A 27484-nucleotide genomic window follows, 5' to 3' on the forward strand; every position below is an offset into this window, starting at 1 on the left:
GGCCCAGTGGAATCAGGCTAGTGGGAGCCAGTATGCTGCCCAGTTCCCTTATCAAGAGTACAAAACCATCCTCTTGAAAAGCCTTTTCCCAAGAGGATATCACAGGAGATGGCATTTCTGATTAGGATCTTGGCTGCTGACTCAGTTATAAATAAGACCAGAGCCTTATTCAGCTGGAACCACCTTATTTACTTCGGAACGTCAGCTATTAACATGCAAACACGGTTCCCACACGGATCTCAGTTTCTCATGCAAGTCACACAGGCTCACAACTTTATCATCACAATTCCATGTAAAAGTAATAGGGTTACTACACTATACAAATATCTAATGTCCCCGAGATTTAAACACATCTGGGGGGGCTTTATCTGAATGACCCACAAAGCCTAGTTTTTTAATGTTCCTCATCACCTTCCTCTGCACAAAAGCATCCAAAATTCATCATCTCTTGCTCCTCATTGCCGAGTCCTGATGTGTGCTCACTGATGACACCAGTCTCTCTTCAAACAACAAAGTGCCTTTGGGGGCTTCACCTGGCTTAGCAGGGACAGAGGGGTGAGTGTGCCAATCAGCACTGGAAACTGCAAAAAAGTGTCAGTTAAACACCGAAATCAGGGAACCAGAGTACTCTCAAACTCACAAGTGGTGAGAGTGAGTCCGCAGAACTACCAAGAAAGGCCTGCACGGCTTGGCTGTGACCTGAGGCAGAGTCCCCAACACGCAGACCAGGACCTGCGGTTGCTATGGTCTAGGAAAGCTCAGTGTACAGCAAGTTTCAGAAAGACTGCTGACCCTGGGGGCTGCTTCTCCAGGCATTCTTCATGAGGGACAGGAGCCACGAGGAAAGATCCATAGGAAGAGGGCCCAGGCCCAGGCTGCCTGCATGAACAAAGTGTAGTTGGCACAGGACAAGGCAAGTTCACTGGGCAGGCCACTCTCGTAGGGAAAGACTGGGAGTCCCTCTTTTCTTTCTTGAGACACGGACTTGCTTTTTTGCCCAGGCTGATCTTGAACTGCTAGGCTCAGACAATCCTCTGGTCTCAGCTTCTTTTGTAGAGGGACAATAGGTGTGAACCACCATGCCTGGCTCTAACTCTTTAGCACACAAGCCTAAGGACTGCAATTTATGAACATCACCATGTGAGAGCAAGAAGGATCAACAGAATTCCCAGTCTAGCACCCCAACAGAATGGTCCTCAGTTGTAAAGAGGCTCCTCCATCCCACCATCTGGAGGCAGTGTGAGGAAAAGGGGCAGTCAGGGTCATCAGGAGGCACAGTTCTAGTCAACAGGCAATTTAGTCGGGTGCAGTGTCATGCACCTGTGATCCTCGCAACTCAGGATCCTGTGGCAGGATTCCAAGTTCAGCCCAGCCTCAGCAACTAGAGAAAAACTAGAAAATGTAAATTTAAAAAATTTTAAATGCCTGGGGCTGGGGTTAGGGCTCAGTGGTAAGAGCGTTCATCTCGCATGTGCAAGGCCCAGGGTTCGATCCTCAGCACCACATAAAAATAAATAAATAAAATGCAGTTATTGTGTACAACTACAAAAAAAATTTTTTTTTTAAATTTAAATGCCTGTCATTAAATTTCTTTCTCACTAGTCTTTGTAAAGATGAAAAATTTAAACACTATTTTCCACAACAAAATCTGGAAGGGGGTTTTACAGCTGAACTGCTCTGGCCCACCTGCAGGTCATAGGCACATGGCCCCAGCTGAGCTGCAGGACAATGGATGGCACACACTGTGAACAAGCCACCTTCTACTTATCACATAGAAGGCTTTCCCCACCTGCTCAAGTTCAAGGTCACTGTGAAGAGACAGCAGGGGAACAAGCAGACCAGCCCATAAGGCAGGATGCCCCTCCATGTGAAGAGGACAGGCAGCAGTGCCAATACTAGATCATCTTTTTTCCTACACATAGGAAAAAAGACCAGCAGTGGCTGTTTTTGCAAGAAGGAACAGGAAGAGCGGGGCAGTTTCTGCTCTTCCCTGGGGGTTCATAAGTGGTCTGCTTGCCACCAGCTCTCCAAATTAACAGCTTCTCTATGGAGTCAAGAAGCATTTACATTATTTTCTCTACATGTTTTGGTTTAAAAAAAAGGGGGGGGGGCTACTGTTAACTTTTTATAATTGCTGTATCACTGATAATAATGAAAAAACAATGCAAAAATTTGGGGGATTGTTAATTATATATTAAATTAAAAAATAACAGATTTGAATGCAATACTTCTAGTTGTTTTAGAAGAATATATATACTTAGAGGCTAACTACACTTTCATGAGAATCGCTGGCCATGTTTTTCTATCGAGTCTCCCAGCGTTGGTAAAGCTGCTCATACTACTTTCAAAGTTTAAGAATGAAATGTCTGTTAAAAAGTCCTACTTACATTTACTCACTACTGCTTTTCTCCAGGCTGCGCCTTGTCCCCAGCTCTTCTGGGAAGCCCCACCATCAATTCTGCCTGCCTGGGGCTGCTCTCCTCCAACACACCCGGGTAAGCTCTGGTCCTGCTGAGGCCGCACTTTCCACCTTAATCCCCTAAGACAGGTCCTGCTGAGGTCTCATGTCTGCTCATGACCCACATCTGCCAGTAGTTTTTATTTAGAACTTTTGTTTTAGAAATACTACTCATAGAAATTTAAATGATTTAAAAGCAGCAGACTGGGAGTGCAGTTTATTAGTGCCTAGCATGCATAAGGCCCTGACTTTGATCCCCAGCACCACAAAATACAAAAACTAGAAAATGTGTACTAAAGGGATCTGCCCCTATTTGAGATGGCATGCAACACCTCTGTAAGCCGCGTGTTGGCAGGGTTCTCCCAGAATAACATTCCACACGTGTGGCACCATGCTTGACAGGCAGTGCCTCTACCACCTCCTGACAAACTCAGGGCAGTGGCATGTGCTTCGGACCAATTCCCCTGATTGAAGCGGAGAATGAATGCCGACCACCACTGACAGTGCCCCCCAGGGGCACCAGGCTGCAACAGCTGCTACAGGGGCCACACGCATGGAAATGCGCTCAAGATTCTGGTTTTGCAAACGTGAAGATTATGACCCTCACACTAAAGCACTCTTCTCTGGTCTGGCTACCACAGAATGGGAATAGTGTTATCTATGTCACAGAGCTGAAATGAAGATTTTATATATATATATATATATATATATATATATACACACACACACACACACACACACACACACACACACACGTGATGTCTACGCCGACATCTGAGCAGCAGTCAGGTGAGAGCGCGCACTGCTGGTCTTGGCTGGAAGCGCAGTCTTCAACAGCGGTGATCCCTAACATCACACTCCTGTGACCAGGGAAAGAGGGAAGATCTGTGGATTCAGGCAGTTAAGGGATACCCTGACCAAGCAGAAAGCCGACTTGTGGAAGGAGTCACATGAACTGTGCAACTCTGTAGGTGTGACAACAGCAGTACACGTTTAATGGGACTTTATCATTTAAAGACAACAATGAAATCTCTGAAGAACAAAATGGTATCTCTGCAATTTGCTTTGAAACAACCAAGAAGGGAAATAGAGGGGGGCACATAGAAACAAGGCCAGCTAAAGCAAGTAATAGTTTAGTCTGCTGATGGAATTTCTTATACAGATACTTTTGTATGTATTTCAATTTTCCATTGAAAACCACTTTTTAAACTGGATGTGATGGAGCACACCTGTAATCCCAACTACCTTGAAGGCTGAGGCAGGAGGACTGCAAGTTTGAGGCCAGTCTGAGCAATTTAGCAAGACCTATCTCAATATGAAAATTCAAAAGGGCTGAGGAATATCCCCTCAAAATAAACAAACAAAAATCACTTCTTTTTTTTTTAAAAGAGAGAGTGAGTGAGAGAGAGAGAGAATTTTTTAATATTTATTTTTTAGTTTTCGGCGGACACAACATCTTTGTTTGTATGTGGTGCTGAGGATCGAACCTGGGCCGCAAGCATGCCAGGCAAGCGCGCTACCACTTGAGCCACATCCCCAGCCCCCAAAAATCACTTCTTAAGATACTGGGGTCTGCTGGGCATGGAGGCATATATCTGTAATCCTAGTGGCTCAGGAGGCTGAGGCAGGAGAATCTCAAGTTTTGAGGCTAGACCCACCTTAGTGATTGATGTAGCTCAGTGGTAAAGCACCCCAGTACCAAAACAAGGACAACAGAGGAGGAAGGGGAAGGGGAGGGGGAGGGGGAGGAGGAGGGATGGGGAGGAGGAGGGGGAGGAGGAGGGGGGAGGGAGAGAAGGAAGGAAGGAAGGAAGGAAGGAAGGAAGGAAGGAAGGAAGGAAGGAAGGAAGGAAGGAAGGAAGGAAAAAGAGAAAGAAATAAGAAGAAAAATGCTGGGATCTTGGATCTCAATTCAAAATCCAAATGTACAAACTGGGTGAGGTGGTGCACACCTTAGTCTCAGTATTTAGAAGGCTGAGGCTGGAGGATCAATTGAGCCCAGAAGTTCAAGACCAGCCTGATCTTTTTGAAGAGAAAATTGCGAAGACATCCAGGTATCAGATGACAGGAAGGAACTTCTGCTCTTTAGCTGGACATTACAATGCAACCCTTAACAGCTACAAGTGCTTGTCACTGGTAAGTGGAATGACAGATTTTGGGATTTGCTTCAAAGTCCTTCAAAGAAGTACTGAGGAAAAGGGGAGACGGACAAAGATGGCCAGTTTCTGAAAATGTTGAAGCTGGGTGACCACACAGTTATCTCTGTGTTTGCACATTTTCTTACATTAAAAAAAAATTTTTTTTTTAGTTGTTGGTAGATCTTTATTCTATTTACTTATATGTGGTGCTGAGACTCAAACACAGTGCCTCACACATGGCAGGCAGGCAAGCGCTCTACCACTGAGCTACAACCCAGCCCTCTCTTACATTTTTTAAGAAGTCAAAATAGGTTTTGGTCTTCTCTGACCACATTATAAACATGTGTTCAATACCTCTCAACAGAGCCCAGGTCTGAGTGAATCTCCTGGCTCTGGGAGATGTGAACGCCCAGCACTGCAGGAGCAGGTCTTACCAGGACATATTTTCTGCAGTGACTTTGGAGCACACGGCCACTTTAGCTGGTTGGTTTTGAGAAGAATTCAATGTCAGTTCTTACCAAGTTTGTGTGGACACCCAAACGGCCAGCCTGACATGTCCATGCTTCACCCCGACATGTTCTCCTGGTTCTCTTCTGCTTGCCACAGTCCTCACCTTCCCCGCTCTCTGCACAATGTGCAGCTCACTCACAGCACCTCACGGCCCTGGACTGACTCCCCACTTCCTTGCCTTTCCTCTCACTCAGGATTCTCCTTCCCACAGGAAGGCCAGGACCACAGTCTACACACGTGCAAAAGTGTGCATGAGAGCAGAAGCCCATCCCTTCAGGACGGGAGTGTGTCTGTTACCATGGTGAGAGGTGGTCTAACCAGGCACAAGGACTGCCTGGTGAGCAGAGTTCGTCCTAAGAGTGTTCTTCCCCAAACTCAGTCCAGACAGCCAGAGTGCCTTGCCTCCCCACAGAAGGAGAGGAAACAAGCTCCGCCATACTAAAACCTCCGCGTGTCCCGCTCGTCTCCACACAGCTCTGGTGCACCTTCACACCCATCCACTCTGCTAAACATCACTTCACAGTACAAACTGCAGCTCATTTGCTTTCTGATCAGGCTGAGTCAGAGTTCAATCCCAAGAACTATAATTTTCTTTTTAAAAAGCTCAGCAGTGCTCCGAGAACCTTATTCACTTTATTCACTGCTGCCTGAACGCCTTCCAGGGGACAGGACACTGGTGACAAGGCATGCCCCTGTCCTCGGGACCTCAGCAGAATCCAGAGGAATGACAGACTAACAATCATCTGAGCAGGTGGTGCAGAGAATCCCTGATTTCACCACTTGGGTTTCAAGCACTTTGGAAATGAAAGGTGGGTCACAATTTGCCCCCAGATCTCCAGGGTGCCTCAGGAACCTGCATCCTACAACAGAGGTCTCAGTACACCATGTACCCGCAACCCTGCCCCAGCAGTCTCACAGCTACCAACCAAACCCCTGGTTCCAATTTAGCTACCCTGAAGCAATCCATGACTGGCCAGTGATTGTCAAAAGATCACCCAAAGAAATCTCACTTCCTCAGTCACCACTATCATCAACCAAGATGTAATGAAAACACTATAGTCTTCTGTAGGGACAAAGTGACAACCTTCGTTTTAACTGCAGGTCCTCCATCTGGAAAAGGGGATTCTAGTCTCTCCACTTCTAGAGGAAGCAACTCAAAACCACTACCTACCTAGTATGCTGATGGGTTTAGCACACCTAGACATCTCACCTTGGCTCACAGCTCTCTTCCAGCCAGGAATCTCCCTGAACCAGCACTGTCCATGAGCCACATAAAGAATTTTTAATCTTACAGTGGTTTAAACAATTAAAAGTAAAATGAAACAACTTTAATTTTAGTACAATATTTAATCCAAAGTGTCAAAAACCTTAGTTCAACATGTAATCAATATAAAACAATTATATCACAGCCATTGGTGACACTGAGTCTTGAGATCTGGTGTGTATTTCAGTTTGATTTGGACTATGTCAGATGATCCCACCACCTGTGGTGCGTGACCACCATCACCTCAGTAGACAGCACAGTCAAGCTCTCCCTGCATGAAATGGTCCCATTCCCACAGGGCCAAGGGTAAGGAGGACTCTCCCCTGGCTTCTGAGTGCCACTTTCTTCACAACAGGTACAAGGCTGCTTGCTTACCCACCAGGTGTGGTAGTGCAGGTAAGAGCAGCCTCCCCAGTGTGATGAGCAAGTGTCTAGAAAGCCAGGCTACTCGCCCTCCTCCTGGGGCATCACACCCTTCCAAGTTGATCCCCTTTACTGACTTCGTTAGGCCTGGCCTCTTCTTGCTTCCAGGACTGAGCACATCCTAAGCAGTCAAAAATCTCTCGATAAATAGAATGCCTTCAGACATGTTGAAGCCACACAGGAAGTCCTACTTTAATTTTAGAACGAAGCCTTGCATGTGATAAATGTAGTCTTAGCCTTCCACTCACAGGATGGCCTTCCAGGGTGGGTGATGAGACAACTGCAAACCACACAAGGGTCTGTGAGCACTCAAGTGGGCAGGGCCTCCCCTGTGGAGAAAGGACCCGCTTCACACCTATTTCCTTCCTTTCAACCCTGAAGGATAGTGCTTCCGTTGGCACCTGCAGGTACTGCCTACCTATGCAGGACTTGTGGCACCTGACAGCCCTGCTGGTAGGAAGCAGCATGACAGCCTATGGTTGGAAAGTGGCAAGCCCAGGTTCCAACCTAATGCTGCTCCTTATTGCCCTGTGACCTCAGGCCAGGCTCCTGGGTAAGCGTCTCAGCAGCAAAGTGGGAGGTATCTGAAGGTGAAGACACCAACAGTGCACTGGATCATGCCCCTACCTTCTTCCACATCAGGTGTTGGTGTTCCAACCAGCATCCAATTTGAGAAAAGGACTCTCAGGCTTTCTGATGGAAAATAGTGGAGAAATACTGCTCCTGTCCAGACTGTAACTCATCACCTCTTGGGACCTAAAGACTTCTTGCTAAATGCTGAATGGAAGCTTGCTTTTAAAAAAAAAAAAAAAAAAAAAGATGGGTGTCTTGGGCTGGGGGGTGTAGCTCAGTGGTAGAGCACTTGCCCAGCATGTGTAAGGCCCTGGTTCAATCCCAGTTACCACCACACAAACCCCTGACAAAATTTACACATTGTATTTTAAGAATTGACACATCTGGGCGCAGTGGTGCATGCCTGTAATCCTAGTGGTTCAGGAGGCTGAGACAGGAGGATCTTGAGTTCAAAGCCAGCCTCAGCAAAAAGTGAGGTGTTAAGCAACTCAGTAAGACCCTGTCTCTAAATAAAATATAAAAAGAGGCTGGGGTGTGGCTCGGTGCCCCTTAGTTCAATCCCTGGTACCCTGCCTCGCCTCCCCCGACAAAAAACAACTGATGAGTATCACTTAATACATGAAATTACCTTAATTCAGAAGTGCTTCTGGTCTGGTCTCCAACACATGTAAATCTGTCTGTAACTAAAAGAAAATGCTGTTTGCACTATGATCAGAGTGTGATGAAAATGTTCCATTGTACCAACAGTTACATTTAAGTAACAATACACTCCTCTACCTCTCCCCTATTACTGTGCCTCCCCTCAAACTGCTTCACTTGGTACCACTGTAACACTTTCTTTTTCACTATAAAAACAAAGAAATTTGGGCTGGGATTGTGGCTCAAAGGTGGAGTGCTCTCCTAGCATGTGTGAGACACTGGGTTTGATCCTCAGCACCACACAAATATAAAATAAAGACATTGTATCCACCTATAATTAAAAATATATATATTTTTTAAAAAAGGGCTGGGGATGTGGCTCTAGCACACTTGCCTAGCGTGTATGAGGCACTGAGTTCGATTCTCAGCACCACATAAAAAATAAAGATTGTGTCCACCTAAAACTAAAAAATAAATATTAAAAAAAAAAAAGAAATCTGATCTCAACTTCATATGAAAACACTTAGAAGCGCTCTAGGGAAAACATCTGGCATTAAACCAAAAGGAAGGTGGGCAAGAAGCATTCAGAGCACCCACTGTGACAAGAGGCCCCAAGGCTGCCCTGGCCCACACCCCACACGTGGCCTGTTACTTAAGGCCTCCATCTGAATCCCTAGGAAGCCATGGCTGGCTGTCTCTAAATCCTGTCCAGCCTACAGGGGACCTTCCAAGCTGTGCCTCTGTTCCACCCACTGCCTTGTCTGAAACAGCCAGAGATTACAGGGGAGGCTCCGACTCCTCAACACAACTCCAGCCAGAATGAAAATGCTCAATTCTAGATTTCTTCTGGAATGTCTGCTTGTACCTTCCTAGAAATTAAGTTTCAAATATATAAAGATGGTTTTTGTAACTCCCCAAATTAAATTCTGTAAAAAAAGACTACTTCTGGCTGCTCACTCTTCAAGCCAGAACTTGTTACCATTGAGAGTCCTTTACATGTTCTGATACAAGTCATCCAGGACTTGTGCTATGACCCCTAGTGTGGGGCAGGAGAGGCATCAACAAGCCACTGTCCTCTAGGTGGACTGTGAATTCTAAGGCACTTAACAAAGTAGTTTAATTTCGGAATTACACTACTTATGTAAAAGCAAGCATGTTTTTTGGAAGTAAAAGTGGGCATGCAAGAAAAACAGTTCCATGGTTCATTAAAAGTTAAACACACAGTTACCAAAGGACTCAGAAACTGTACTCCTAGATATATAACCAAAAGAACTGAAGACAAGGATTCAATAAGTTTGCAGAGGCCGCACAGATACACCTACTAGCCAGAAGGTAGAAACTACAGGTGCCCATCAATGGGCTAGTGGGCCAGAAACACATGATATATCCACAAAGTGGAACTCTACATAGCCATACAGGGAGCAAAGCTGTGATACACACTACAACGCCCCGAGCCTCACAAACCCTGCTCAGTAATGAGGTCAGACACGGTCAGTGGCCATGCCTGTGATCCCAGCTACTTGGGAGGCTAAGGCAAGAGGAGATCACAAGCTTGAGGCCAGCCTCAGCAACTAAGCGAGGCCCAATCTCAAAATAAAAAATGAAAAAGGGCTGGGGAGGTAGCTCAGTCACACAGCACCCCATGTTCAATCCCCAGTACAAAAGGGGGGGCGGGGCCTGGGGTTGTGGCTCAGTGGTAGAACGCTCACCTAGCATGTGCAAAGCGCTGAGTTTGATCCTCAGCACCACATAAAAAGTAAATAAATAAAATAAAGGTATTAAAAAAAAAAAGCCAGACACAAAAGGTCACACATATTTACATGGAATATCCAAGCAGGCAGATCCAGAGAGACAGGGCGCAGTGTCGCCAGGGGCTATGGTGATGAGCAGCAGCTTATGGGGCTCAGGATTTCCTCCTGGGGTGATGAAAGTGCAGGTTGGGTAAAAGATGGTAGCTGCACAACACTGTGAATGCATTAAAAGCCAAATTGTTCTCTTTTAAATGGCTTAATTTTATGTTATGTGACTTTCACCTCAAAAAAGAAAGGGTGGGTGTGGAAGTCAGGGAACACAAATCCATCAGAGAAGGCAAACCACCGCCACCGCCACCAGCCACCAGCCACAGTAGCAAGGGGGGGCGCCCCGAGACCGCCCGGGAGTCTCCAACCTCAACCTGGGCACCACTGACCTTGTTTCCAAGGCCATGGGGATGTCCAGTAGCCCCGTTCCCAGCTATAACTGCCCCCTGGTGTGCCCAGGGGGTGGCCCCAGTCCCAGGTGAGAATTCCTCCTCTAGAACAGCATCACAATGTATCCCTCTCTCTAGACACAAATCCTTCCAGGCATGTTCCACATCAAGAGAAAGGTAGGACAAGAACAAGTCCGCAAAATAAACCACAGCTTCTCTACTGGGAATGCCTAGATGGTTTTGTGGTTCAGGTGCTACAGCAGAGTTCAAGCTCCCCATTCTTTCAGAGGAAAACAGACGCCCACCATGTGCAGTGCACTAGACGGACCTCCAGAGCCAGGCTAAGGTGCAGTCATGGAGGACTCTGGACTCTTTTTCTGGCTAACAGCAAGGCCAGGGCAGGCCTGCCTCCCCACTGCATGAGCCTAAACCAGCAGCACTACCCTTAAAGAAAAATGGGAAACTAGGGACTTAATAAAACCAAGACCTACATTCAACATTTTGCAACATGACTACACTTGCTAGAACAGAAAGTGTGGTTGAGCCAGGTGCACACCTGTGTGGCACACGCTTGTAATCCCAGTGGCTCAGGAGGCCGAGGCTAGACAATCACAAGTTCAAAGCCAGCCTTAGCCATTTAGCAAGGCCCTAAGCAACCTAGCAAGACCCTGTTTCAAAATAAAAATTCAAACAGAAAACATTTAAAAAAGGGCTGGAAATGTGGCTCAGTAGTTAAGTGCCCCTGGGTCCTATCCCCAGTACCAAAAAAAAAAAAAAAGGAAGAAAGAAAGAAGAAAAAAAAGTTCAAAGTATTTATGGTCAAAACTTAAAACAATTAAAATTCAAATCAGATTTAGGAGTAAATTCAGATTTGTCATCAATTTTCTGAGCAAACCCAACATACACAAACATCTTGAATACTCCAAACCTTACCCAACACAGCCATCCTATGCCCTCTGGAACCAGGTGGCAGACTCTTGTCTTCTGTGGATAGACCTGTGTAACACCTGCATAGTACAAAGGTTCCAGACCATTCCTTGCCATAAGGAGGAAGAACCAGCCACCGCACAGCAGACCTCTTCCTTCCTACCACTATTTAGGGTGCCACTGGCTAAATCTCAAATGCTGGTCTTTGAAGTTTACCTGACAACTCCATTTTATTTTTAAAGTCATTTATGGGTCAAGTCCTCTGAGCACCTATTCATCAAGAAATTCTGTTGAGCAGGGTGCACTGGTGCATGTCTGTAAACCCAGTTAACTAGGGAGGCTGAGGCAGGAGGATCACAAGTTTGAGGCCAGCCTCAGCAAATTAGCAAGGCCCTATACAACTTAGCAAGACCTTGTCTCAAAATAAAAAATAAAAAGGGTTCTGGATGTGGCTCAGAGGTAATGCATTCCTGGGATCAATCCCCAATATCTGCCCCCACCCAATAAATAAATGGTGTTAAGTTTCTATAATATAATTTCATCAATGTGCCATACATTGAAGACACAAGTCAACAAAACAGATGTTGTTAGCCACACATAAGTCCTGCAATCAAGTAGAGAGAACATGGGAAATTATCCTACAACTCAAAGAGTGAGAGGGACTCTAAAAATGCAAATGAATAAAACCAAGAGAAGCTGATTTCAGAGAACCTGCAGCACTCAGGCAAGGCCTAAGAAATACACGAGCATGGCTGGGCTAAGATCCCGTGGCTGGAGGTAAAGAGCTGAAGTAGGACACATGCCACAGGTGGGGCAATCCAACTGTTTATGGACATCAGGACGGTTTCATCAGGCCTGCCTCTCAGTCCAGAGCAGAGAGGACACGTCACACAAGAAGGTATGTAGTGCATGTCAGCCATCTGCAGGGCTTATGAGCACCACAACCCTCTTAGCCAAAGAGCCCAATTGCAAAGGTGGTCTGTTTTCATGGTTGTATTTAGTTAAAATCCTTAGGGGATTTCCAAAGATGAAATTACTACGTTAAAGATTAGGTGCGAGTAGGGCACGGCGGCGCACTCCAATGGCTCAGGAGGCTGAGACAGGATGATCAGGAGTTCACAGCCAGCCTCAGCAATGGCAAGGCCCTAAGCAACTCAGTGAGACACTGTCTCTAAATAAAATACAAAATAGGACTGGGATGTGTCTCAATGGTTGAGTGCCCCTCAGTGGTTGAGTGCCCCTAGGATGTGGCTCAGGGGCACATGTGAGCATTACTGTAGTAGTGACATGCACTACTACCAAAAAAAAAAAAAAAAGGAAATAAAAAAATTAGGTGTCTTCTCCATGATAAAATCAACCCAGCCTATGTTTTGATTCTGTAGAGCTAATTAAGCAATATAAAATGATTATATTCTTTATATATATATATATATATTTTTAGTCCATCTTGAGGTTTTAAGTATGATATTATTTATCTATTTTTTTACAATTCACAAGCTGAATCCTCTTGAGAATTTCTTTATATGCTGCATCGACATTTTGAATCAAGCAAAGGTATCTATCAGGAACAATTTCTCCGGTTTCAGCATAGCAACAAGTCGGGAGAACACATAGGCACACCCTGTTACTCATGTACAGTTAAGAGATTCCCAACACCAGAGCAGAACAGGCTCATGGCATCAATTCTTCTTTTCCAGTCAGTGTGAATAGGCTGTGCTCATGTGTCTGATTGGAAGCTGCATAGCACATGTACACCTGATCTTTCTAAACCTGGAAAAGGTATGAATTCCAAGACACTCCCAGCCCCATGAGCTGTACGTAAAGAACTGGGGCTGCTGAAGACTACGTCAAGTCACTGCTGAAGAGGTCTCGGGTGGAAACGTAATGAACAAGCAGAACATGAGGTACTGACTACCACAACTAAGAACGACAGCAGCTCTACCATGACCTCCAACTGCACGGGTCTGAACTAATGCAAGGACAGACAAAAGCCAGAAATTCTTTCAAACAAAACAAGAGCTCAACATCAACAGCAAGACCTTTTAAAAACCACCACCAACAAATGAGTCACTAGACTGTATGTACACCTATGGGTACACTGAGGGCAAAAGGAACAATTAAAAAGGTCTGAAAGCTGAGCTTCATGCTGCAGCACAGAGTAAACAGTGAGGTACACCTGGGAACCAGGGCTCCGACAAGAGGGCCACACACCCTGCAGTGTGAAGGCAAGGAGGGCCCTCTGGTGATTGTGTATGTACTCCTGCACAGTTCTCACATACAGACAAATGTCCCTCTCCCAACCCTCGCCAACCAAGAGCTTCTGAAGCAAAACCCAGGCTCCTGAAAAACTGCAGGGCTCCTCTGAGAAGTCACTCATTCAAGGTCTGGCACTGGAAATAATCTTGCTTTGGCAGAAGGGAAGGAAGTACTCCCAGACTAAAAGGAAGGTGGCAAGGGCTGGTGGGTAGCTCAGTGGTAGAACACTTGCCTAGGATGCTTGAGGCCTGGGTTCAGTTCCCACTCTGGGGGAAAACCCAGCAATCTTGAGCATGGGGCTCATAATGGGTAGACATGCATACAATCACAGGCGTACCTCCTAATCCTAGTCAGCCAGGGGTAAAGTGCTCTCCTAAATGCTGGGACTTATTCTAGCAAAATATTGAACTTGTGGAGGTATCAGGGAGCCTCCCAAGCTCCTGACCAGCTGGTCAGAAGCGCAGCTGGCCTCTGAATTGAGGGTGGCTCTGCTGGGCATTGTGCCACATCCAGAGAGCTAGCATTCATGCAGACTGCAGGTGCATGACAACCCTGCCCAGAGAAGCTCCCGATTCTCACAGAGCACATATAGTGCAGCAAACCGCACAGCCCCCGGGGAGAAAAAGTTGTTCCTCCGCCTTCAACTTGAAAACACTTCTTCTCTGGGTATGGAGCTCTGGATGGCCAATTCAGCCCCTTCAAAATGTCACTCCACTGTCTTCTCACTTGAAGTGTCTAATAAGAAGTGCAGGGTAATTTTTTTGTTTCTTTTTTCTGTAGCTATATTCAAAATGTCATCTTTTTCAGCGGTTTGGTGCCGGGAGCTTCTGTCCCTATTGGTGTTGCTTGGAGCTCTCTGAGCATCACAGGCCTGTCACCCAGTCTTCCCTCACTGAGAACCTCCTGGCCACTGCTCTTCAAACAGCCTCTGTCCTATTCTTCCCCCCAAACCCCAATTATATGTAGCCAGTCAGTCTGTCACCTCCGGGGGGGCCCCAGTGAGTCTGTCACAGCAGGGCCCCAGTCAGATGTCACAGCAGTCAGTCTGTCACAGCCGGGATACCCTGGAGACTCTATCTTTGTCGTAGCCTTTTCCTTCTCTGCTAGCAAACCTCACTGGATTCCCACTGACCTGGTCAGCTTCAAGATTCCTTCCTGGGTGCTGAAGAGTGACACGTCTCTTCAGCAGCTCCCTTTCTATGAGTGACACGCGTACACTGTCAACAGTAAAGCTTTTTAAACCAAGTCACTTGACTGTTCCCATCTGGCAGCTCCAACATCAGTTCATCACTGAGTCTGTAGCTCTACCGATTTCTTTATCTAGTGGCATGAGATTATTATTTTTTTTTGTACCAGTGATTCAGCCAAGGAGCACTTGACCACTGAGCCATACCCTAAGCCTTTTAAATTTTTTATTTCTAGACAGGTCTTGCTAAGTGGCTGAGACTGGCTCTCAACCCGTGATCCTCCTGCATCAGCCTCCCAAGCCTGTGGGATTACAGGTGTGTACCACCACACTGCCACAAGATTACTTTTTAGTGTGTCTCACATTTATGCTCAGAATTAACACACTCTCCTCTGAAGGGTCCCGAGTATGCACCAGAATGCTTTTCTCCAAGAATACTGAGTAGAGAGGAAAGCTTACTATAGGCACCTGCTGAAAGCCAAAACAAAGCAGAAAAGCAAACCCTCCAACTTCTGCTCACAGTTTAGTCTCACATAAACACAAGGATGCCTCAGCCCAAGGAGTGGCCTTTGCTTCATTCTGGCAGATGAAAGGCTAGCGTCTGTAAAAAATGCCCTGAAAGAAATCCAGTGCACTGTCATGGGCAGTCGCACACAGGTGCCTGTGATGAGCTCAGACACCTGGTCCCCCAGCCTCACTCCCACCATGCAGGGCAGGTTTCCTCAAGCACTGAATGCACATGCTTTCTATACAAAGCCATGATCGGTCTGGGGACACTGGCCACCCAGATATCCAGTGTCACACCATTTAACAACTTCATAGTCACATCTTACGTCTCTCCAATCTTTCTTGAGTAAATGAAAAAACGAACTGTGCTGCCACTGAGACCATGAAGGTCTAAGATGAATTCAGCTATTTACTTTCTTTTTTGCAGTATGAGGGATGGAACCAGGTGCCTTGCACATGCTAGGCAAGCACTTTACCACTGACCTCCATCTCCAGCTCTCTCACGTTGCTGATTGGGGTTGTTTTTTGCAGTACTGGGAACTGAACCCAGGGCACTCTACCACTGAACTAGATCCCTACTTTGGGACAGGGTCTTGCTAAGTTGCCAAGGCTGACCTCAAACTTTTCAACGCTTCTGATCAGTCACCTGAGTAGCTGGCATTACAGGTATATGCCACTGTGCCCAGTGAATCTAGCTTTATGCTGTATAGTATAGCCAACAAGCTCTCTCCAGACTCTCTCAACTTCAGTATTAACAGGGGGAGGACCTCAGACTTAGCCAGAAAAAAGTCACTTTGACATTTGGAACAGATGTGACCACTGAATATTTGACAATTATATAAAACTGTAATATGCTCAGAGCACTTTGAATCCAGTAAGGAAATGGGGAGGCACACCAGAAATAGCCCCTTATAGATTTAACCATTCCCACAAAACATAGAAACACATTTCCAGACTGAAAATATTTACGACAGCCTGGCACAAAAGAGGAAAGGCTGACATCAAGGCACCTACACTCCAGGTGGAAAACAGGGGCCACAAAAGACCAGTTCAGCCTCCCCACAACAGCAGGGGAAGCTGGAGCAAAGAGCACCATCCTAAACTGCTTCCAACCAGAGCCCCATACTCAAGAAAGCAGTGAGGATGAGGTGAGAATGGTATGTGGTGCCTATTACCAGAGGCTGTTCACAACAGAAGAGATATCCCCACACCCAGGGCTGAAGGCCCAGTGGAAGTGAAGCTTCCTTTGCCTCTCTGGCCTTGCGAGGCCCTCATTCCCACTCCACATCTATGCAGAGTCACACACTTGATGCAGCAGTGGTCCCCACTAGGTCTGGCCCCAGACATCTAGCTGTGCCAAGCTGCACGGAGCACCCTGGGCATCTGAGGTTCACAGCAATGCACAGTGAGCCTCGAGGATATCCACATTCTAAGCCATCAAATTAGATTTTCAAAATATAGCTGGGGCTGGGGAATGTGGTTCAATGGCAGAGCATTTGTCTGTCATGCTTAAAGGCCTTGGGTTTGATCCCCAGCATCACAAAAAACAAGAACCCAGGGCTGGGGTTGTGGTTCGGCAGTGGAGCGCTAGCCTAGCACGTGAGAAGCACTGGACTCAATCCTCAGCACCACATAAAAATAAATAAATAAAATAAAGTCACTGTGGCCATCTACAACTAAAGAAAAACAAACAAACAAACCCCAAACCTGATACCCACCCGCCTGTAATCCCAGCTACTCAGAAGTTTGGGGCAGAAGGATTACAAAATCAAGACCAGCCTGGGCAACTTAGTGAGATCCTGTTTCAAAATAAAAAGGGCCAGGAGCTTTCTTTCCCTTTGGAGATGACCTGCATTCTCCTAGTATATACTACTTGCTTTATCCCAAGGCCTTGCTTGAGATTTCCCCCATTTTTCCTTGGAGGGAAAAAAAAAAAAAAAAACAGCGGGGCTAGAGAGGTAGTTCAGTGGTAGACCAATCTCCAGGGAAGCCGGGCGCAGTGGCACATGCCTGTAATCCCAATGGCTCAGGAGGCTGAGACAGGAGGCTCTCGAGTTGAAAGCCAGCCTCAGCAAAAGCAAGGCACTAAGCAACTCATGAGACCCTGTCTCTAAATAAAATACAAAATAGGGCTGGGGATATTGCTCAGTGGTCGAGTGCCCCTGAGTTCAATCCCCAGTATAAAAAAAAAAAAAAAAAGATAAGACAAGAAAAAATTTCCAGGGGTGCAAGCCTGTAGTCCCAGCTACTGGGGCAGGTACTACTTAAACCCAAGAGTTCAGAGCCAGCCTGGGCAACAAAAATACTTTATTATATAATTTGTACATATTATTTAAAATTTATATATATTATATATCTGGAAAAAAGTATAGTGCACACCATTTTTAATGAACGATTAAATGCATCAAGTACTTATGGGCCAGATGCAAGGAGTCAGATATAATGATGCCGAGTATCACACACATGCACCATCAGATGGAGTGTCCCCTCATGCTTGGATGAGGCCAGGACTACCACTATCACTCCTGGGATGGTCAGAGGAACAGAAGCTACACAAAGAGGACAGGACAGTGAGGGTGACACCATCTAAATCCTGCACCCAGTGGCAGACATGAACACTTTTACTCCCACTTAGAACAATGTCTGTGTACATTTTTTTAAAAAGAACAAAAAACCCCAGATGCAGCTCTGACATCTGCCCCTTGCTCACACTCCCTCTATGCTCAGAAGGCTCCCTCCTCCTTGCCTTGCCTGCCAGGAAACTCACTGCCCTACCCCAAGGCTCATGGAGGCCTCTGTGTCAGCCCTTGCTTGTCACCTCTCTCCCTGTGAGCGGTTCTGTCTCTCATGCTCTCCATCCACTGCCACTTTCCTATGTGAGGGCCTATGAGCAAGAGTCATGCCCTATCCTCATCTCTGCTCTGGGCCCTCTGCTGGGCATGAGGGTTCTGTTTAGTTTACAAGCCACTTTTAAAAGTTTCCCCTTGTCCTCCACGTTCTAGTCCTGGATGGCTGCTGGCTCCTGGCAGCACCTTTACCCTCCATAATCCTGTTTCGCCACCATTCACCCTGATCACAGGTACCCAGATCGGAACAGACACCCAGCTCAGCTGGACCAAACAAACTCTTCTCCAACAATGAGGCAGAGAGAGGTGCAGGCTCTCTGTGTCTGGAAGGTCACAGAGTAGAGTAATACAGAGGTGAGAGAGCAAGTACCTCTCAGCTGTTTCCTTTTCCTGTCCCTTCCTAAACTCTACATTCCAGTCCTTACAACTCATTCTTTTTTGTTTTTTTCTTAATTAGAGCTTCAGTTGGTTAAATTCTTGAAATGAATAACTCTAATAATATTACAGGCATCCCCATACCTATCCTACCACCAAGCACCCACTCCTAGGTGCCAGCGCATACATTTACCTCATTTCACAGCTGCATAAATGGTCTCTCCGAGGATTCCCGAGTCCCCATCTCTGCCCTGTCCTCCAAGCTTGAGTCCTCTGTCTGCCACTGCCCATCACATGTTCCAAAAAACACATCTTTAAAAAAAGTACCTTTATTTATTTTTATGTGATGCTGAGGATCAAACCCAGTGCCTCACACGTGCCAGTCGAGTGTTCCACCACCACTGCCCCCAGGCGGTCTTAGCTGACCCCCCCCCACACACACACACACACATCACAGCCACAGCCAACATCCTCTGGCTGATTTAGGGGAAACTGTTGTTCTTGAGTTCTCCTCCATTCTTGTTATTCCCCTTTGCTGGCTATAGCCTAGGAATTTCTAAATTCCTAGAAAGTTCTACCTCTGCCATGTTGTAAGGGCTCAATTCCCTATCCTATGCACTGGCTTTCGGACTCCCCTTCTAAAGCAAAGCTTGGGAGAGCTTTTTCCTCACAAACCCACTGAGGTCCCACCAATCCCCTCCAGCAGACTCAAAAGCTCCTTCTACCAAGTCACCACTCCATCCTGTCAATGTCCCTCACCTTCTTGCACTCTGCACCCACTGCCTGGCCTCCTTCCAATTCCCCTCCCTGCTTAGCCTACTACTAATTTGCTTCTCCACCCCACCTCTTTTCTTCTTCAATCCATCTTAAGCATCACTGCCTAATTTATCTTTCTGAAGGACAGCTCTGACATGTGACTCCTCCGCTCAAAAGTCTTCAAATACTCCTACGGAAGAAAACCAAACTTTTTTAGCTAAGCCTTAACTCAAAACCCTCTTCCTTACCAACTGTATCCCCAGGTACTCCTGCCCAAGCCTCTGGGTCAGAAGACCTAGGGAGGCCACTGGGTGACAGTGGTACACTCTGCTGGATTTGGATCACCAATCCAACAGAAATGCCAAAAAGTGTTTTGCCTTGAAAAATTAGAAACAATTTTAGAAAGTAAAATACTTCCCACAGACAAGGAAAGAGACATACTTCCAAAACTCAGCAACTGAAGACATGAGTACCCCTTATTTCCTATAAAAACCACAAAACATAGAAGGTATTCTGGCTTGGCCATGACTCCAGCTCCAGTTAACCTGTGCTAGAGAAGCAGTCCAAGGAGGAAGCAGGCCTCATCTAATACCATGTGCCAGTCTGGGCAGCAGCGAAGTAATTAAGCACATGTGTACCTGGTGTCCAAGTGCAAACACAGCCACACACCAAAACCAAACAAGAGGCCCATTTTACATTGCTGATGGGCACGCAGTAACAACATGGTCTCGACAACCAGGTGAGCCTTCCTTCGCTTATGTACCAAGCCCCCACCATGCCAGGCACTGACACTAGGATTTGCTGTTGTGGAGCACACTTTCCAGTTGAGGCAGATATAAACAATGTCTTCAGTTTTGATACATCAGGTGCTGTTCACTGAAGGAAAACAGCACTGGGTGAGAAAGCTGCATAGGTGGGATGGGGTCTTTGATACAGGGTAGCCAGAGAAGGCTGCTCCAGTGCGCTGACAGAAATCCAAGAAGGACAAACACACTAGTCGATTTCTCACCTGCTTACACTAACCACGACAAACCAGCTGCTTCTATCTCTAGACGTGAGAAGCAAATAACTTTACTGCCTCCATTCCAGGTATAGAAAAGTCCACTCACGCAAGGGGTTGGGAAGTCCACATGAAGTTCAAACATTTGCTACAAAAACCTGTTTTAAGGATATATACATTTCATTTTATCCCTCATCTTCCTTCCTGGTTAAGCTTTAAGTAAGCAAAACATTCAAGGAAAATAAAAACTCTTGATCAAAACCCCCAAAGTCATAGGAATTCACTGAGGCTAGTGAATACAAGAAAACCAGGCTAGAAAAACAAAATTCTGCACAGGTGACTCATTGATGTGGACTGACTACAAGCCCCATGAAACAAACAAGCCCCTGGTATTTTACTCCCAGCCAGGAGAGTAAATCAGAGGGACCCAAGGTAAGGGAGCTACCTGGCATTTGTCTCCACAAAACCGGACAGCAGCGGGGACACTGAAGTGGGGAGGGGAGTGGGGGGAGCAGGCCAGGGGCATGGAGCTCAGGGCCGGCCTCTACCCACTCCTCACTGCATGCTTGTGCTGTGGGATGGGAACGCAGCAGCCACTTAAATACTTGCTTAACCTACTGGTGGACTTTTTTTTTTTGCCTCCTCCCAATCCTACCAAATGAAGTCCAGTGATGAGCTGAGACAAATGAGAATGTGAATTCCAACAACCAGTTTTTCTTTTAAAATTCAAAAACAGCACTGGTTCAGAAGAGACAGAGGCTCAGTGTGGAGTCTCCTAAGAGAAACACCCTAAAAACAACAACAGAGGAAGACACTCCAGGGGCACAGGGCACGCGGACTGCATGCCAGCTCCGACCTGGTCACTTCCCATGTTTCACTAGGTAGATAAGCTTCCCTGCCTCAGGGCTGAGGGCTGGGGTCCCTGGAAGGAAGCACCAGTAGGCTAGTGTCTGCAACACAGTAACAGATCCTCTCCAAGTTACATAAGCCTCTGTCTCTCACTCAGGCACTATCTAACCAGCAGAAGAGTGAGTCATGAAGCATCAACACAGATCCAAACACATAAATCAGTTAACAATGTAATTTCCCAAAATACAAGTGGTCAACAGATGAGTGGCCCCTAAAAATGAGATTCAACAGAGAAACTCTTTAATGTTTTTCTTTAAAAGTATTCATGACTATCCCTATTGTCTTAAAGGCTTATTTTGTGAAAAACAGAAGGGCCCTGCCAGAATCTGGTTATCTGATGGAAGCAGTCACTTGGTACCTAACAGATCACTTATGTTTTCAGTTTACCTGTCACACTTGTCAAGAAAAACTACAGGCTATCTTCTCTAAGTCTGTTTTGAACTATACATTTGAGATGATACATTTTGCTTTTTCCACAGAAGCACGCTATGAGCACTGATGAGGCCCTTTATATTGTCATCCACTGTCTTTCCTGATATCTTCCAGTAGCCCCTCTTGTGACAGACACTTTTTGGCAAGAAAGCCACTTCCTCCCTAGCCAGCACTTCCAGTGGGTGGGGCCCTTCTTGTGAGAACACCACCCCACCAATACACAGTGCCAAGTTCAGCACAGACTGCAAGCCATTAAAAGTCTCATATCCCAAATTGGGCACGGTGGCACACCCTGTCATCCCGGCTACAGGAGGACTGAGCATCACAAGTTCAAGCCCAGCCTCAGCAAATTAGACCCTTAGCAACTTACAGAGGACTGTCTCTGAATAAAAATTAAAAGGGAAGGTAGTTCAGTGGTAAAGCACTCCAGGTTCAATCCCCTGTATCCCACTTCCCAAAAAATTGCATGCCCCAAACTGAATGATGAGATGCCCAGGACTGTGATGAACTCAAAATCGGACAGAAGTGAGCTGCTACCTTGAGAAGTCAGGGCCCGAACAGCAGGTGGCGCTACACCTTCCCTAAGTCCACAGGTCCTGACAAGTCAGGTTCTCCCTGGTCTTTGGTAAGAAAAAGCACCAACCATATGTACATCAGCATGGCACAGGAAGTGAAGCGGGTGGAGTCCAACCCGATTCTGAAGTGTGAGAAGCTCTACAGTCCATTAACTAACAATCGTGGCTACTTAAGAATATAAGTATCTTTCAATTTATAAGTATTATTCTTCCAATGGCTACCAAGCTCTTCTCACAACTCAATACAGGAATTTTTTTTTTTTGGTATTTTATTTTGAGACAGGGTCTCATTGCATTGCTGAGTCTGGCTTTAAACTCTCTATCCTCTTGCCTCAGCCTTCGAGCTGCTGGTGTGTTGCTAGTATTACAGGCATGTGCCACCATGCCTGGCAGTACAGGTAACTTTTAGTGCTTTTGTGACTCTGGGCACAGTGAAAATCCTAAGACACTAAGGGTGCCATGAATTTGGGGCTCTCTCGGTCAAGACCCAAATCTGGACCTTACATGACAGTCCATCAGGGTGGAGGGCATGGGTGGAGAAGGGAAGGAAACGGGCAGAAAGGACAGGCCCAACTGAGGAAGGGGAAAAAGAGGAGGAGACTGGCAGAGAGGGGCAAAGAAAGGAGGCAAGGCCCTCACACCTACCATTCTTGGCTCACCTTCAGCCCCACCCACAAAGCATGCCCTCTGATTTAGGAGTGGGCTGTATGCCATACACTCGTCAAGAACAGGGAAGATTTCCCAATCCTATGTCTCAGAACAAAACCCAGCAGGTACCTGCTTATTGAAGGCACCTCCCAGTGAAAGTGCAGTCTGCAATGCAGCCTGAGGACTAGGAGTGGGAAGGAAGGTCAGGAAAGGTGAGGAGACAGCAGAGACAAAAGCAACCTCAAGGAAGTGGAATCCAGCAGCCCTGGGGCCGACTCTTCAGAGAGGCCCAGGACACATCCCTACAGTACTCTGCCCAAATGAAAACCTCGATCCAACCATGACCTCAAGTGAGAGTCACTCCACAGGACAGCTGGCCTGTACTCTTTAAACACAAGATAGCAAAGAAGAACAGACCTGATGTCTAAATGTGGCACATGTTGCTGGACTGACTGGCCACAGCCTGAGAGAAAGTGGTGTAGACTCTGAAGCTCACTGATCTTGACAACTGTGGCCATATACAAACAAGCCCATGTTCTCAAACCCTGAAGTCTTTAGTGATAAGGGTGAAATTTAATGCGAAATTTTCATCCATTTTATAATGTACTCAAATTTATTTTAAAATAAAAATGATGTGGCTTTAGGAGAGTAATCAGGACCAAGAGCCCCAGACACCTGCTGAGGCCTCCTTTCCCCACAGCTGCCCCTTGGTTAGGAGGGCAGTGTTCCCTGCAGGGGCAGTGTAGGAACATTCTCAGTTTCCCACCCTTAATACCCACAGGTTACCAAGGATTCCCCCCCCCCTTTTTTTTAAAGAGAGAGTGAGAGAGGAGAGAGAGAGAGAGAGAGAATTTTTAATGTTTTATTGTTTAGTTCTCGGTGGACACAACATCTCTGTTGGTATGTGGTGCTGAGGATCGAACCCGGGCCGCACGCATGCCAGGCGAGCGCGCTACCGCTTGAGCCACATCCCCAGCCCAGATTTCCCCTTCTTGAAAGTAGAACTAGTAAGCCAGTAAAAAAACAAAAACAAAAACAAGATACTGAGAGTGCTCAGCGGAGCACACAGGAATCCCCACTTGGATGGATGCAGAATCTAAATCGCAGGAAGCCAAGGCCACACAAATGCTACCCCACACACAAAACAGGGAGCCAGCCCCACCCCGGGCCCCGCACAGCACTGCTGATCATGTGGATAGACCACCTCCTCTGTGGTGGTGTGGAGTGGGCCTGTGCCTGCAGTGTTGAGCCACATCTGCCCTCTGATGCTCCAGGCTATGACAACCCCAAGTGTCCCTAAGAACTCATTCCTCAACCCTTGAGAGCCATTAACAGGCTGTGGGGTGCTTCTGGCTAGGAGTGGTAATAGGAGGGCCACAGAGAAACAAGGAAATGGCAAACATCCAACCAGGCATGGGACTGAGCTCAGAACTTCCCACCTCCATGAAAGTACACCACAGAAAAGCTCCCGCAGCCAGCGCTGGCTGGGGAAGCCCCAGAGCCGACAGCAAGCTCCCAAAAGGCACTTTAGGGATTTCCCAAGGACCTATACTTAGGAGACCCAAATGTCCTCCTCATGGCCAAGCCACGGTGGTGAAGTCCTGGCATCTTGCACATGTGGTTATGCTGTCAACTCCCGAGAACTTTACTAACATCCCCTGCTCTCTCCTCATCCAAGTCCTCCTTCTCAGACACTGTGGCACAAACACCACAGAGGAATTGTCCTAAGGCATTTCTATCCTGTGAGCATCAAAATTTCAGGTACAATAATAAAAGACTTACCCTGTTACAGCCATTGTCCTACACAGACACCTACATCAATTTAAGTTGAACATTTTAGACCTACCTGTTTCTCATGTGTAGGATACCCCATCATTGGACCAGCACAAGGTTAGAACACAACTGATAACCAATATCATTAAAGGAAAAGGAATTTTTCTGTGGGAAGCAGGGCTGCACAGTGATTGAAAACAGAAAGCCTGGGATCAGAAAGGTGTGTCTGGGCGCCAGTTCTGGAAGGTCAGGCAAACTGTACCTGACCCAGGGCTGCTTCTCTGCTGATAAGAGACCAAAGGACAACATGGTAATCAGAGCTCATGCAGAGTGGCAGGAATTCCTGAGAAGGCCAGACAGCAAATATCTTGTGCATTACAGGTGTCATGGACACCACTATAGTAGAGGGACAGCCATAGACTCCATAGACAGCATGCAAAGGACCCTAGGAGCAAGCCAATAAAACCCACCGTGAAGGAACTGGAAAATAAATTTCACACAAACTGCACAAGTCAAAAAAAAAAAAATAGTATTGTTCTTTTTGCTTTCAAACCATTTAAAGACATAAAAAAACATGCTTAGTGGGCCACACAAAGAAATGGTAGGCTATAGTTGGCCAAGCTTTGGCTTACAATATAGTGCCCACCACACAGTAGGTGACCACAATTATCATCCTTTTATTGGAAGGGTATCTTTAAATTTGAATTAACTTCAGCTTATAAAAACATAAAATCGCACACATTTATAGGGTGCCATGTGAGGTTTCCATACACATGCATAATGTATAATGTTCTAGTTGGGGTCAACTTATCTGTCGCTCAACTATTTCTAATTTCCTTAAGGTAAAAACATTCAAACTCGGGGCTGGGGATGTGGCTCAAGCAGTAACGCGCTCGCCTGGCATGCACGGGGCGTTGGGTTCTATCCTCAGCACCACATAAAATAAAATAAAGATGTTGTGTCCACCGAAAACTGAAAAATAAATATTAAAAAAAAAATTCTCTCTCTCTCAAAAAAAAAAAAAAAAAAAAAAAAAGAATCAAACTCCTTTCCTCCAGCTCTGAGATATATGGCACACTATAAGGTAAAGGAAAGTTTATTTCAGCTCCATGGCTGAAATTCAGGCCAAAGAGCTCAACTGCAGGCACAGCTACCAAGTAACAGGAAGGGCAGGGCAGCAGCACAGATGTAATGGCTGGAGCTTTCCTTATTGTCCACGTTTCCTCCCCAGTGAGTCTCCCAGCCTTAGCCAACTGAACAGTGAGCTGAGAGAACACACAGAGGGCCCACTGGTCTAGCCACAGCCAGCCTCATTTGCCAACTCCTCTGTGCCTCTTCCAGATGGCCCAGCTATATCTACACACAAGCTGCAGTCTGGTTCTTAACTACAGGCACAAAACTTCAGCTACTCATACTCAATGTGAAAGAACAACCCATTAACATGCTAACAATGCTGCTTTATGACATCCCTCCCTCTAGGGCTGAGTAGCTCAGTAGAGTCCTTGCTTAGCCATGTGGGAGACCCTAGGTTTGAATGCCAGCACCACAAAATAAAAATAAAATCCCTCCCTCTCACAATCAAACATAGCTTTCCTTTTTTATTCTTTGTTTTTTGTTTGTTTGATTATTTTGCTCTTTTTGTGATACTGGCAACCACACTCAGGACCTGTGTATGTTGGGCAGGTGCTCTGCTGTTGAGCTACTGCCCGAGCCTCAAACCAGCTTTTTCGGTCTTACCTTGTCTCTTCCAAAACCTAATATTCTGAGCCCAGTAAGCATTTTATGAAGACTATTATGCATGAAAGAGCTGCAAATTTATGACACAATATTATTGTCTGCTGAGGCCAACCAGTTCTATCCATTTCTGTATAAAATAAAATTTTATGCTAATTCAAACTGCTATTCAACCAGAGTTAACAAAGATAGGTCGACCACATGTCCCTGTCATGTCTAAACTGCTAATGAGAGGGCCACACACAGAAGAAGACAATATCTGAAGCTATGAAACCAGATGATTAAAAGGTCATATGACTATTAGCTCAATTCTAATAGCTGGCCTCATGAGCCAGGCCCATCGACACAAAGAGATGAGAACTGTCAACCTCCTGCTTCCTCCTTTGCTGTACCCATTCTCTCTCCTGTGACATAGATTGTGCTCGTTTCTTACCCTATGGTCCATAAAATAGCAATACCAGTGTCCGCTGGAAGCCACATCATTTTTCACCAACAGTCTCCTTTAAATGACCTCTATTTCTACATTTTCCCCAACAATCCATTCTTCATCAATCTGAAGAATCTTTTTTTTTTGGGGGGGGGGGAACGGTTTTACTGCAGATGAACCCAAGGGTACTTTACCACTGAGCTATATTCTCAGCCCTTTTGTTTTTTAAGTTGCTGAGGCTGGCCTTGAACTTGCCATCCTCCTGCTTCAGCCTTCCAAATTACTGGGAGTACAGATATGTGCCCAGCAATCTGAAGAATCTTAAGAATCTTAAAACCCAGTCAGCCAGGCACAGTGGCATATACCTGGAGGATCACAAGTTGAAGACCAGCCTCAGTAATTTAGCGAGAACCTAAGCAAATAGGTTAATGATCCTCTCAAAATTAAAAATAGAAAGGGGTTGGGGGTGTAGCTTAGTGCTTAAGCACCCCTGGATCCAATCCCCAGTACAAAAAAAAACCCAAACAGCACCCACGGTCACTGTCCATACTGAGGCTCTTTAACTCCTTGACTCCTGCTCACTCTTCCAGCACTGCCCACTAGAAAATCCACCCCCCAGGTACCCCAAGCCAAGTGTCCTTTTCACCCAGTACCTCCACACACTCACCATATGGTTTGAAACTGGCTTACTAACTAGTCTGCTATCTCCCCCAAGAGAATAAATGATTAGAAGATGAGATCAACAAGCATAATTTTGGGGGAGGAATTGAACTCTCACGGCCTTGAATACACTAGGCAGAAGCTCTACAACTGAGTCACCTTCCCAGATCTTTTTGAGCCAGTCACTCACCAAGTTGCCCAAGCTGGCCTTAAACTTTCAATTCTCCTGACTCAGCATTGTTTTTTTTTGTTTTTTGTTTTTTTGGTACCAGGGATTAAA

The 27484-nt window shown here is 46.2% G+C and overlaps 1 protein-coding gene across 6 annotated transcripts in view; it reads right to left on the reverse strand.

Annotated features, from left to right (window-relative positions):
- Nucleotides 1-27484, reverse strand: part of Gnb1 (G protein subunit beta 1) — a 70629-nt gene that overhangs the window by 28014 nt on the left and 15131 nt on the right. Inside the window, exon 1 of one of the 6 annotated variants that reach the window (XM_078025025.1) lies at nt 2388-2502. The exons of the other annotated variants lie outside the window; for them this stretch is intronic. The gene's annotated coding sequence lies outside the window, so the exon portion shown is untranslated. Of the gene's footprint in view, nt 1-2387; nt 2503-27484 lie in introns of those variants that run through there. 6 annotated transcript variants of the gene reach the window in all.

The sequence above is a fragment of the Ictidomys tridecemlineatus genome, chromosome 11 (genome assembly GCF_052094955.1).
Source record: "Ictidomys tridecemlineatus isolate mIctTri1 chromosome 11, mIctTri1.hap1, whole genome shotgun sequence".
Classification (NCBI taxonomy): domain Eukaryota; kingdom Metazoa; phylum Chordata; class Mammalia; order Rodentia; family Sciuridae; genus Ictidomys; species Ictidomys tridecemlineatus.